Consider the following 12,091-nt stretch of genomic DNA (forward strand, 5'->3'; position numbering starts at 1 on the left):
GCATGGGTAGTTACCACATGCATAGTTTAACTATGTGCTGCATCCACTCCATGTAGTGATGTGTAACCCTAGGTGGGGTTGGCGGCGCGGGGAGGACATATACCTGCGAAAAGCTGTATTCCCATCAATGTAATTCAATAATGATGTGCAGTCTATGGATATTGTCTTTGTATCCCAGCGTACTACTTCATTCAGTCTTGCTGATTCACATCCATGATACCACAAAATCTTTCACATTCTATTTGAATGCGATGCAGCTTTGTGTTTGGCGTGCAGATGGTAACATTAAATGCATGTGACAGTCTGCTATAGATTTTATATTAATAGGCCTATTTACAATCGTCAGTTTATACAAATGGCTACAGTGGAGGATTGGGGAGGGAAATCTGAAATCAACAAGTGATGGCCATATTTTTCTGTGCACCCTTCCTTCGATAAGAGGTGCTTTTGAAACAGCTAGTTTGGTAATCTGCTTACGATCATGACGTAAGGAGTTCCAGTGGTGGAGTATAAGGTTGGAAGATGTTGTATGGTGGAACGGAGGGTGGTGTTTAATAATTGGGATCTTGGAGTGGGGCATGTAGAGGGCAAAGTGTGAGAGCCCAGGCAAAGTGAAGCTGGTTTGCCAATGAATACCAGGAATCTGAATAGTTTGCTATTTTGCATCCCTGCTGTGTTTGGAAATGTGTAGAGGCGAATGATTATCCTGGGAGTTTGTGAAGGGTACAGGTAGCACACTTAAGTAATTTGTCAGAGGGAGAAAAGGAATTGAAGGAGTCCACCCAGGTAAGGGTTGTTTAGGATGTTTGCTTGCATGTATTGGTCGTGAGGAACACTGTTTGAGGGTGAAGACTACCATTGTGGGCCTTTCGGGGGGGGGGGGGTAGGACATAACATGTCAGTGTGGTAGTTCAGAGCTGGGTGGTCTTTAAATAATTCAGTTCCTTCTAGTGACAGTTGGGATACAGTGATGCAGGATGAGTTCAGGGGTGAAAGCAAAATATTTGTCTGTATGCCTGCCTTGTGGATGATGTAATCTAAATGCTGTTGTCCAGTTTGAAATAGATTCTTGGTAGACGGTCCACTCTTCGACATTAATCTCTGGGAAGGTATAAGAAATTGCACACAAAAAATGAAGCTACAGTGTACCCACAGTCCATGCAGCTCAGTTAGCCACTTGCCATTTTTGCCACAAGCACCTTGAATATTATGAGCAGAGTTTCTGCTAATACGGCTTGGTGCCTATGTTCAGCAATGTACTTTTTATTGTGAGACTTCATGTTTCTTTTAGAGACAGCAACTTTATTTAAACAATAAGCTCCATGCTTCAGAACACCTGTGCCTTTATAAAATTCCAGAATTGCAGTTTTAGACGCCAAAGCCTGGCCAGCAGTAACCGCCACAATCTGCATGCTTTTCTCATGGGGAAAATGGTTCCGGTAATGACCGAAGGAACGCTTTTATTCGGGAGTGATATTTGCAAGCGACTACACAGAGCCTGGTCTGTATGGCCCTTTGTGCATTGTAGGTCAAAGTGAAAACGAAAAAGCTATTCCGGTCTTATTTCTGGCTGCTATCCTCAACGATTTCCACGAATTCTTGAGCCTCCCTGTTGCTTGTACGTTAGTACACCCTAAAGAATGAAATTAAGTACAGCAGTATGTAAAGTACACTTGTTAACCATTTGCAAAGCATCAGATTTCAGAACCTAGACGCTGTTGAAGTGGATGTGTATGGAGGTGTGGCGATTTTGGTACTGCTGAACTCTTTAAAGCATGGGGCGACCACTTAAAAGTTGTTAGGAAAAAGTGACTTAACAGCTTTCAAAATTATGAGGGGATAGTCTGCAACACTGCGTAATCATTTGTAACCCCATCACTTGAACTCTCAATGATAGAGTTTGAGTATGCAGAACTTCAGGCCCTGCAAGCATGGACTCAGAGAACCTAAGCCTGAGGAAGCAGAACAGTCAGGTTTGAGGTGCATCTACAACAGACAGCTGGAGCTAGACTGACCAGTTAAATGGAGAGTGAAAGCTTACTTCTAATTCTGCTCCACTGCCATTCTAGAAGCGGAGTTGGAATCTAGAAATCCAACTCTTTGGTGAAAGGGGGAGTTGAGCATTAGCCTATTTCTGTCCCTCTCCATGAGCAGTTTGGTGTGATGTTAAACCAACTGTACCTGAGCAGCTCCTCTAAATCCAACGCAAACAAGCACTTTGTAGGAATATATTTTTTTTTTTTTATATTGGGTTCATTTGAAGCGTGGCATACTGGTTTTGCATACCCATGTATACAATCCACCCCACAATTTTGGGCAAGGAATAGACTGTGGTAGTCATACATGTTACTTTATTTAAAAGAATAAAGTAACTTTAAACTAAGGTCTCCAGCTTCACCCTGGAAATCATTGCCATGAGAAATACCAAAACCAAATTGTTAATACAATTAATTTACCCGTCTATATTCTCACTAAATTCAGTCCACACAAGCATTCATTTCCTTTCTACAAAGACAGTGCACTCAAAAATACTAAGCCTTATAAATGCTCCTATTAATTATTCGATCTTAAACACGTTTTTACTGCAAACCTAACATTGCTGATCCTTGGCCAGTGTATGTGTGTTGACTTGGAAATGTTTCAAACCAGTTTTCCGAATACTGTTTTTTTTTCTCCTAAATCAAGACAAGCATGGTATGAGACAGTTAATTGAGCATATAACACTTAAAGTACATGAAAAATTTAACTCCCCTATTCAAGTGTGGAGCTGTGAATATTTTAGGTTGTTTCAATGTAGACGGTGGTCTGCCTACATTTGTCTGCTGTAGCTTTGTTTCTGATGGATTGTTAATCTGCTTAGTATCACATGCTGTGCATATGGTCTGACATCCAGTGGTCACCGCAGAGTATTGCATCTTGTATTTCGAATCAAAAGGGGACGTCGACATGGGCGTTCCTGGTACACTATCCCTATGTGACGTGCAGTGTACCCAAGAACCCTCACGCGTCAAGGGCCTTCAGATTTGTTTTCCGCCCAGCATACTGGTTGCCTTGATGCAGAGCTCGTCAAAGACTTTGCTTATTCCATCGATCTTTGGTCAAATAATTATATAAAATATCCATATCGCCCTATCCATGCCTTATTTCGACAGCTGCTGCAAACCTCCGCCGAAGACCTTCAAGAACGCGACGGACGGTGATCCAATCGGCGCTGCCGATCACGTGGCCGGGCTTTCCGCCGGCCTATAAAGTAGTGAGAGTGGGATCGGGGTGGACATTTCTATACAAATTGACAATGCCTTTCCATTTCCTTCCTCTTCCCCTTCGGTCTTCGTCGCTCTACACATCCTCAGCTATGGAGAAGACTCCATTTAGGTTTTGCCCTAATTGTAGGAGCAAATTCCCTCGGAAAGATGGGCACAGACAGTGTTACCTGTGCTTGCCCCTTGATCCCAAGGAAGGATGCACGGCTTGTAAGCTCCTTCGTCCCGTCCTAAGGCATTAAAGGAGCGTAGAGTCAAGCGGTGGGCGGCCTACGGTATGCCAAAGGCCACATTTTCTCCCGCTGCCGCAGCCACCGAATGTGACTGCAAGAGTGATGATCATACCTCCGAACCGGAGGTTGTTGACCTTTCGATAAAAAACGCTTGCGTTCTGCATGGTCTTTCCCCAGCCCCACTAGGCATGGCTTAGGCACTGCTATGGGGAAGTCGCACCCCGGCGACAAAGACGAAAATGTACACGGCACAAAGCACACAACCCCCAAGTCAATCTTGGGCCAGGTCGAAGAAGACTTCAGCGCCAATGGGTACACCGGAAGCTCCGGCGGCACCCACCGACCGTCCGGATCGGCAGCCCTCCCAGCAGCCGCAAGTGCGCATAGCTACCGGGCCAACGAAAACAAAGGGCACTACCCCTAATATACCAGGTTCCGTTGAGACACATCTCAAGAAGGCGTCCGGCAACGATTGGATTCTGGTTCCGCCGAAGAAGGCGGTCGCAGAAGATGAGGCTCGGCACCGCCAAAAAAGGCAGCCGCTGAGGACAAGGCCCCAGCGCTGGCAAAGAGGGCCCCCTCGCAATCGCAGGCTGAAGCTACACACCTGCCGACCACGGAGGATGTTGCTGACAGCTAGAGTTGCTGCCGCCGATTCTCAGAAGGTGCAACCCGGGGATGCGCCGAGGACCACGGAAAGGCTAAAGGATCCACCGAGGTCAAAGGATGTCTTAAGGGGGGGAGGTGTACAGGAACCCACCCATAAGTCGAAAGAGAAGCAGACAGCTCACCTCTGTCGGTACCTCAGGAGTTCTGAGGGCGAAGAGCTATTCCCGATGAGACGAAAATCTCGACTCTTTTCGACGGATGCACACGATCAGGACCCTTTTCCACCTCCTGACCATTCTAGGTTCTCGGTTTGGACTAGAGAAAAGTTTGAGAACTGTATGGAAAGGCTGGACAGGTTTGTTTCCCATTCAGAACAACCTACACCAAGGAGGCCAAGGGATTAGAGCCCTGTGGACCCCAAAGCAACATTGTCAAGACTTTTTTTTACCCCTCTTTAGAAGAGAATATATACAATTATGACCTAACTCAGGAGGACATTCCTGCTGACACTCAGGATGAGCAATGCATCAACCCTGAGGACATGCATGATCCCATAAATGGGTGGGAAGAGAACCCAGATGTGGGTGACCCTCAACCATGGCAGTGCCCGGATCAAGACCCTGATGCCCTGTCTCTGGACTCTCCAGTCCACTCCCACTATGCAACAATCCTCGCCAGTGGATGACCAGTTGACTTTTAACGTAATGTTCCATAAAGTAGCTGATCACTTCAAAATTGCTACAGATGAAGCGGTCCCCGAAGCGGACTTCGTGGAGGACATCATTACGGAGTAACCGCCGGCCAACTAGTCTATTACCCTCCTCAATTCAATCAAAAAACGTCTGGCACCCTCCGTATCAACACCTGCTCTCACAAGAGGTGTCAACCCGCGAATAGAAAAACTTTGTCCTTCATCAGACCCTCTATATATCGGGTCATTCCACCCCAGACTCCCTGGTGGGGACTACTACACGAAAGCGGGCAGGGGTCCCTTTGTCAACAGGCGAGGCACCCCCTGGTAAGGAGGGTAAACAGCTATACGCCATTGGGAAAAGGATCATGGTCGCAGCGGCGTTCGCAACGCGCATTGCCACCACCTTGTTGGCCAGCTACGCCGATGCCCAGTGAGTCTTACTACAGGAAGGCATACAGGAGGTTCCTGATTCCCTACGTACTTGTCTCCTTACCACTCTCACTGAGGGCAGACAGGTAACCGTAGCATTCTTAAGAATACTTTGAATTCTGCAGAAACGGCTGGTCGATCCCTTGCTCAGGGCACACTTCTGAAGAGACATGCGTGGCTACGGAACTCTGGATTCAAGCCAGAGACTTGCGCGTCACTGATCAACCCGTGGAAGAATCCAATCTGTTTGGGAAGGCGGTCGATGAGGCCCACAAGACTGCAAAAAAGGAGCATGACACCTTAAAAACACTGGACCAGATTACACAAAGACCTTCTACAAGAAGGATCTGGGTCCAAGCGGCTTTTTCGTGGCCAACGCTTCAACAATACTCCTCGGTAAACAATTGGAATTCTACACAGGGAAATAGCGGATACACCACCCCGTATCCCCAAAGGGGTCAGCGCTGTGGCAAAGGAAGATGCCGGAATTCTACCCCTAGAGGCTCCCCGGCCCCAGGTTCGAAATGACCTTAAGATTGAAGGCCGGCTAACATTGTTTCATCAGGCATGACTACAGACCAGTAGGTGCTAAAGACCATGGCCCACGGGTACTATATAGAGTTCAACCGGTCCCCAACATTCAGACCGCCATAAGCAAGACTACTGACACCAGACGGTCTTTGCATTCTTCAGCAGGAAGTCGAGACACTACAGGAGAAATGAGCCATAGAAATCGTACCTCTGTCACAGGTTAAAGAAGGTATTTATCCAGTGTACGTATTTGTACCCCAAAAGGATCTAACCATGTGCCCTGTTTTAGAACTGCGCCCAGCAAACAAATTTGTAATACCACAAATTCTGCATGGTCACACTGCAGGAAGTAATTCCACTGCTTTCACAAGGAGATTACATGGTAACACTGGACGTGAAAGATGCATACTTTCATATTTCAATGTTGCCAGCGCACAGAGAATACCTCAGATTTATGATACTAGACTAGCATCATCAGTTCAAAGTACTACCCTTCGGCATAGCATCTAGACCAAGGGTATTTACACAAGTACTAGCGGTGGCAGCAGCACATCTGCGCAGGCAATCCATCCCGGTCTATCCTTACCTCGACGACTGGCTCATGACAGGTTACTCTTACGAAACATGTCTGTCAAATACCCAAAAGACGATAGAGAATCCCAGACTGAATAAAAGATCGATCAACGAGAAAAAATCCAGCCTAGACCCCAGTCAGGTCAAACAGTTCCTAGGGTCTCTAATTCGAACAAAGGTCGGCCTTGTCTTCCCTTCCAACGCGAGGGCCCAAAACATGTTTCAGATTCCTCCTTATGTAGCCAGTCGAAAGGTGACTGTACGCAAGGCTATGCGACTACTAGGAATGATGGCGTCCTATATCTACTTGGTTCCTCACGCGCATGCACCCAGTGCGAGAGTGGCTCAACAGCCAGTAGTGTCAGGCCAGCGGACAGTGGGAGGTTCTAGTGGTCGTCTCGCCGGCCCTCCTCATCTTGCTGCAGTGGTGGTCGAGGGACAACCTCTTGAAAGGGAAATCCTTTACCACCCCCGCAGTGGAAGCCACTCTAACCACAGATGCGTCTCTTACACGGTAGGTGTCATGGTGCATGCTCCAAAAACCCCTGGAACTGATGGGTCCATCCCATTCATTGACACCCAATAGGGCTTATGAAGCCCCAAAGGAGTGTCCCAGTACCTCCTGGACTCAGTCCTGGTGCTGTTGGCGCTAGGCTCATAAGATGGTTTGAGCCATATGGACTACTTACTCAGCCTAGTGAGGCTGGGCCTTTCTGCATATCCAGGGCGTGACCGAGGGACTACTTTACCTGACAGGCAGGGTGCGGTTAAGGGACTACTTGCCTGGAACTACTTGCAAGGCTATTTAAGCCACACCCTGCAGGCAGAACAGGCTTCACGTTATTCTGCACTCCTGCAGCGTAACGCTCACCGTGTCTGCTCTGTCCTCGAGCTTCTACAGCCACGCCCGTTCTGAGATTTCCATCCCTCGGTGCCTGAAAGAAGAAAGAGAACAGGTGTTGTTACAGTGACAAAGGCCTTACCTGCAATTCTCATCCATCGGTCTCGCCTTCAGCTGATCTTCGGATCGCCGTCCTTGTTGGGAAGAGGGCATCCGCGCAGGCATCCAATACTCACCCGGGAATCTTCATTCCTCCAGAATACGTCAAAGCGGTTCTTCCATTCATCATCCTGGGGCCAGGCCTGCACAGAAGGAACAGACAGCAGGTTAGTCGCGCACGAAAAAGAACAATTCAGCCATTCTGCGCCACCCACCCACGCTAATACTCACCTGGAGGTAACCTGCATCCTAGAAAGAGTCAATTCTTCATCCAAACCTCTGTACGAAATTGCGCCTGCAAGAAAGACACAACACGTTTAAACCTTGGGAAATAAAGCTATTGAGCACCTATAACAAGCCATTGGCAAAGAGACTTACCTGCTTAATCCAGATATTCCAGACACTGCAACAGCCACTCTGGACCAGTGAAGTAACTGGGTCCGGGGAAAGACTGAGCTTACTGCGCCCCTGCTGAAAGTCGAGCAGGACGGAGAGCCAACCTCACAAAACTCAAAGGTGAGCCAGAAGAGGATTTGGGCATCAGGAGGTTGAAGGTGGGACCAATCCAGCCCACTCAATAGCCAATACCTTGTTTCAACATTGCAGACAAACGCCTCCTGGGGTGATAACAGGGGAGAGGACATCATACCACCAGAGCTACGCCAGTTTACTATCTGAACAAACCAGGGGGTTAGCCAAACTGTCCCTGAACATTTGGAAGTGGGCTTTCAAACGCAACATGTTCCTGTTATCAGAACATGTTCCAGGGGACCTCAATCTTCTGGCAGACGTACTCAGCAGAGACTTTCCGTTGCCCACGGAGTACGAATGGGGATTACACAGACATCTGTTTTCGTAGAATGGGGATTCCCAGAGATGGATCTTTTCGCAACTCTGGAGAACGCTCAATGCCAAGATTACGACTCCAGGTACCCCTAGAACCGTTCCAAGCGGTACGGACTCTGGTTAACATGGTCAGGGAAATTTGTCTACACCAACCCCCCCAGCCCCCCCCCTCTCCGTCTAAACAAGATTATGCACAAGATGCACCAGGAACCAGTCGCGATGATGCTGGTGGCCCCCATGTGGGCCCGCCAACCCTGGTTCGCTTATCTGATCGAGATGTCCCTATCTCCTCCAGTCAAACAGCCTTGCCCGTACTACATGTCGCAAGACGGAGGGGAGACGCTTCACCCATGCCCGCAGACATTGAACTTAGCGGCCTTGCTCCTGAGGTCATAGTTTGGACACTTGCAACTCCCTCAGATGCATGGACATGCTCAGGGAAGCAAGAAAACCGACCAGCAGATACTGCTATTCCAGTAAATGGAAATTGTTTGTCATCTCGTGCAACTCAGAGCATTAACCCTATTAACTTCCCTCCCACACACAGTTTTATACCAAACTCATTTACTTTACTTTCAACTCCATAAAGGTGCACCTAGCTGCACTTTCAGCCTACACGACATCACAACAGAAAGTGTCATGGTGGAAGATATCAGTTATTAAAGCTTTCATAAAGGGATTGAAGAGAATTCACACTCCCATTTCTAACCCAGCTCCCGGATGGGACCTAAACGTGGTGTTGACTAGGCTTATGGGGGCTCCTTTTCAGCCTATGCACAAGGCAAGTCTTAAAGACTTCACCCTTAAGACTGCTTTTTTGATAGTGATTACCTCCATCAGGAGGGTAAGTGACCTACAAGCGCTCTCAATCCTAGATTCCTTTGTAACAGTTCAAAGATAAGGTGGTTCTGCGCACTCACCCTAGATTTGCACCTAAATTCATTACCAAAGTTCCATGTGAACCAGTCGATAGAACTACCAACGTTCTTTCAGAATCCTTCAAGCCTGAGAGAGATGGATGTACGCAGAGCTGTCATGTTCTACATGGAAAGAACTCGACCACTTAGAAAGACTAATCAGTTTTTCGTTTCGGTGGCAGCAGGAAGAGGAGACGCGGCTTCCAAATCCACCATCTAGGTGGATTGTTAGATGCATCACACTCTGCTATACTCTTGCTAAGAGGGAACTGCCCTTCAAGCCTAGAGCACATTCCACTCGATGCACTGAGGCGTCCATAGCATTCATTGCAAATGTTCCCCTTGACTCTATTTGCAAAGCGGCAACCTGGAGTTCTGTACACGCCTTTACTAAACACTATTGCCTAGACACTCATTCTAGGTCTGATTCTCATGTGGGAGAGGCAGTACTAAGACATCTTTTCACTACTGTTCCTTCTCACAACCCACCTCCAACTCCGGGTACTGCTTGGTAGTCTATGCACAGCATGTGATTCTGAGTAGATTAACAAACATCAGAAGACATGCATTACTTACCGTAAAAGCATTTCTGATGGTTGTATCTGCTTAGATTCCCATGTGCCCACCCTTCCTCCCCAATCGGATGGAAGGAACATAATGTCTTAATACTTTCTCTCTTGTCGTACTCACTCACTATAGTCATAAGGCTCCCTCACGGCAGAAAAAAATACAATCTGAGGGACCTCAACGCGTGAGGGATCTTGGGTACACTACACGTCACATAGGGATAGTGTTACAGGCACGCCCATGTCGACGTCCCCTTTCGATTCTCGAAAGACAAGATGCAATGCTCTGCAGTTAACACTGGATGTCGGACCATATGCACAGCATGTGAATCTAAGCAGATACAACCATCAGAAATGCTTGTATGGTAAGTAATGCATGTCATTCAGGTTACAGCTTTCTCAGAATGTGTGACTTTGACTAAGCAAGAGTTTGTAACTTTCTACGTGTGTGTGACTTTGAATGCAAATATGCATGCAGCTTTAAATTTACTTGTATGTATGGTTTTCATTCTTTTTGAATGTGCATGTTTAATTTGTGTAGTTTTCAGCCGGCATGCATTTTCAGATCGAGCAACCTTTTACTAGTAAATTGTACGATGTTGAAGAGAATATGCTTCCCTCTCACTACAAATCAATCTGTGCATTCAAAGGTAAGGGGCTGAAGGTGCTTGACCTTTGTATAAAATGGAATTAATTACATAAAATTATTTATGTTGTGCAAACACCTAATCTGGCTATGGCCTGTCTGGCTGCAGTAATGCAGTATTTTGCAATGACATTAGTCATTTTGGACTATAGAGTGGCTCAAGCTACTTATATTTAAAATGGTACTTAATTTTGCAATGCCATTTCTGTATCAAACTGGCACCGACATGCATTCAGTTTTAAATTTAATTTCTAAAGACAAATTATGTTGAGCTTTAAATAAGTAACTCAGTGTGTCCCTTGTAACTTGGACAACACGGGGCATTGGCAATAGTAGCACCTGTATTCCTGTTATTAAATTGCATTCCTAGGAGTTCTTTGGCCTTTATCTCACCAGGTTTACCAGTGGCAATGTATATGAATAGTTTTGCCTTGATTGGGGTTTATTTTACCCTCTGTAGAGTGAGTTCTGATTTTGGAAAATCAGCTTGGGATTCAGTCGGCCTAGAATTGTTCCTTCAGCAAACCCTCGCATCAGGTGTAATTCCAACATAGGCTGTTCATCCTTCTCTGACTGGACTGATCTCCAATCTGCCTGGGTCAGTCCTTAGAATATCCGCTCTGCTCTCCCATCTCCAGTTTGCTCCTCAATGTTCATAACTCTATATTCCATAATCCGAAACACAAATTCGAGTTGCAGTTTACAAGCCAGCCATAGTCACTCGCCACCTCAATTCTAATCTCACACAGCACACCATTTCAAATGGATTGTCTTTGCGCATATTCCTCATCTTATGTAAATTATCGCTTCAGCTGCTCCAGGAAAAACAAATTTAGACTGAGCCGTTCTCGTTGTGTCGATGGTTCCTTGAGGGCTTCCGTTTGACTATCAACTTCATCAGTAGAAGTAGCGCACTCTGTTGCCGTTGGCTCAGTTCAATTTTTACAGGGCTAACAATTAGAGAGACTGTAGATCGAAGATGTCGCTCACTGACCCCTCCCCCCCCACCCCCACTGCGTATGTTTGCTTGGTTCCGGGCACTGTACCTCAGACTGTGGCTCCTGTCAAGGGATGATCGAAAAGGCTCTCCCTGAGCATATAAAGGTAAATTGGCGGTGGGGAGGTTGCCTTCGAAATCGCTTTTGAAGTTCAAAAAAGATAGATGAGTTAAAGGGTTCTTCTCGACGTAAAAAATCTAAGCCTTCTTGATCATGCCATTCTTAGTCGTCTTCGAAAAAAGGCAAAGAAAATGTCATATGTTGCCTTCGACCTCCAGTGATTGATTGGCTAAGTCAATCGGGTGTCCAACTAGATCGCCCTCCCCTGCTAAATGTGAAGGCCTTTCATAGTGGGATGCTTAACATCTTCGAGGAAGCAGCCTCGACGTCCCCCCCCCCCCTCGAAGGACAAGCAGAAAGCCCATGCCCCAGTTGATCTGCAAAAAGACCAAGGGAAGTTAAAGACCATCTTCTAAACCGAGCCTTAAGCCGGTTCCACATCGAGAAGCATCTCGATCCGATGAAAAATCGGCAAGGGCTTAGTCAGGGACCTAGCCCATCGAAGGATCCGTCAAAGAAGCACATGAAGTAGTCTACTCCTTCTGTGTCTGTCGGTATCTGAGCCGTCAACACCGACTAAAGCAATCCCGACTTCGAAGTCATTGTGGACAATTAACTCAAAATTGTCGAAGCCATGGTGGAACAGAAGGTTTTCAAACCTAATGAAGACTTTTTAAATTCTTAATCAGCCATCTATGAGGAAGATCAACCTTCTGATAACAAGCC

General features: G+C 46.7%; 1 protein-coding gene across 5 annotated transcripts in view; it reads left to right on the forward strand.

The window, feature by feature from the left end:
- Positions 1–12,091, forward strand: part of SETD5 (SET domain containing 5) — an 875,459-nt gene that overhangs the window by 277,546 nt on the left and 585,822 nt on the right. The window lies entirely within an intron of this gene.

This window comes from Ambystoma mexicanum, chromosome 2p (genome assembly GCF_040938575.1).
Source record: "Ambystoma mexicanum isolate Mex_15411 chromosome 2p, UKY_AmexF1_1, whole genome shotgun sequence".
In the NCBI taxonomy this organism is placed as follows: domain Eukaryota; kingdom Metazoa; phylum Chordata; class Amphibia; order Caudata; family Ambystomatidae; genus Ambystoma; species Ambystoma mexicanum.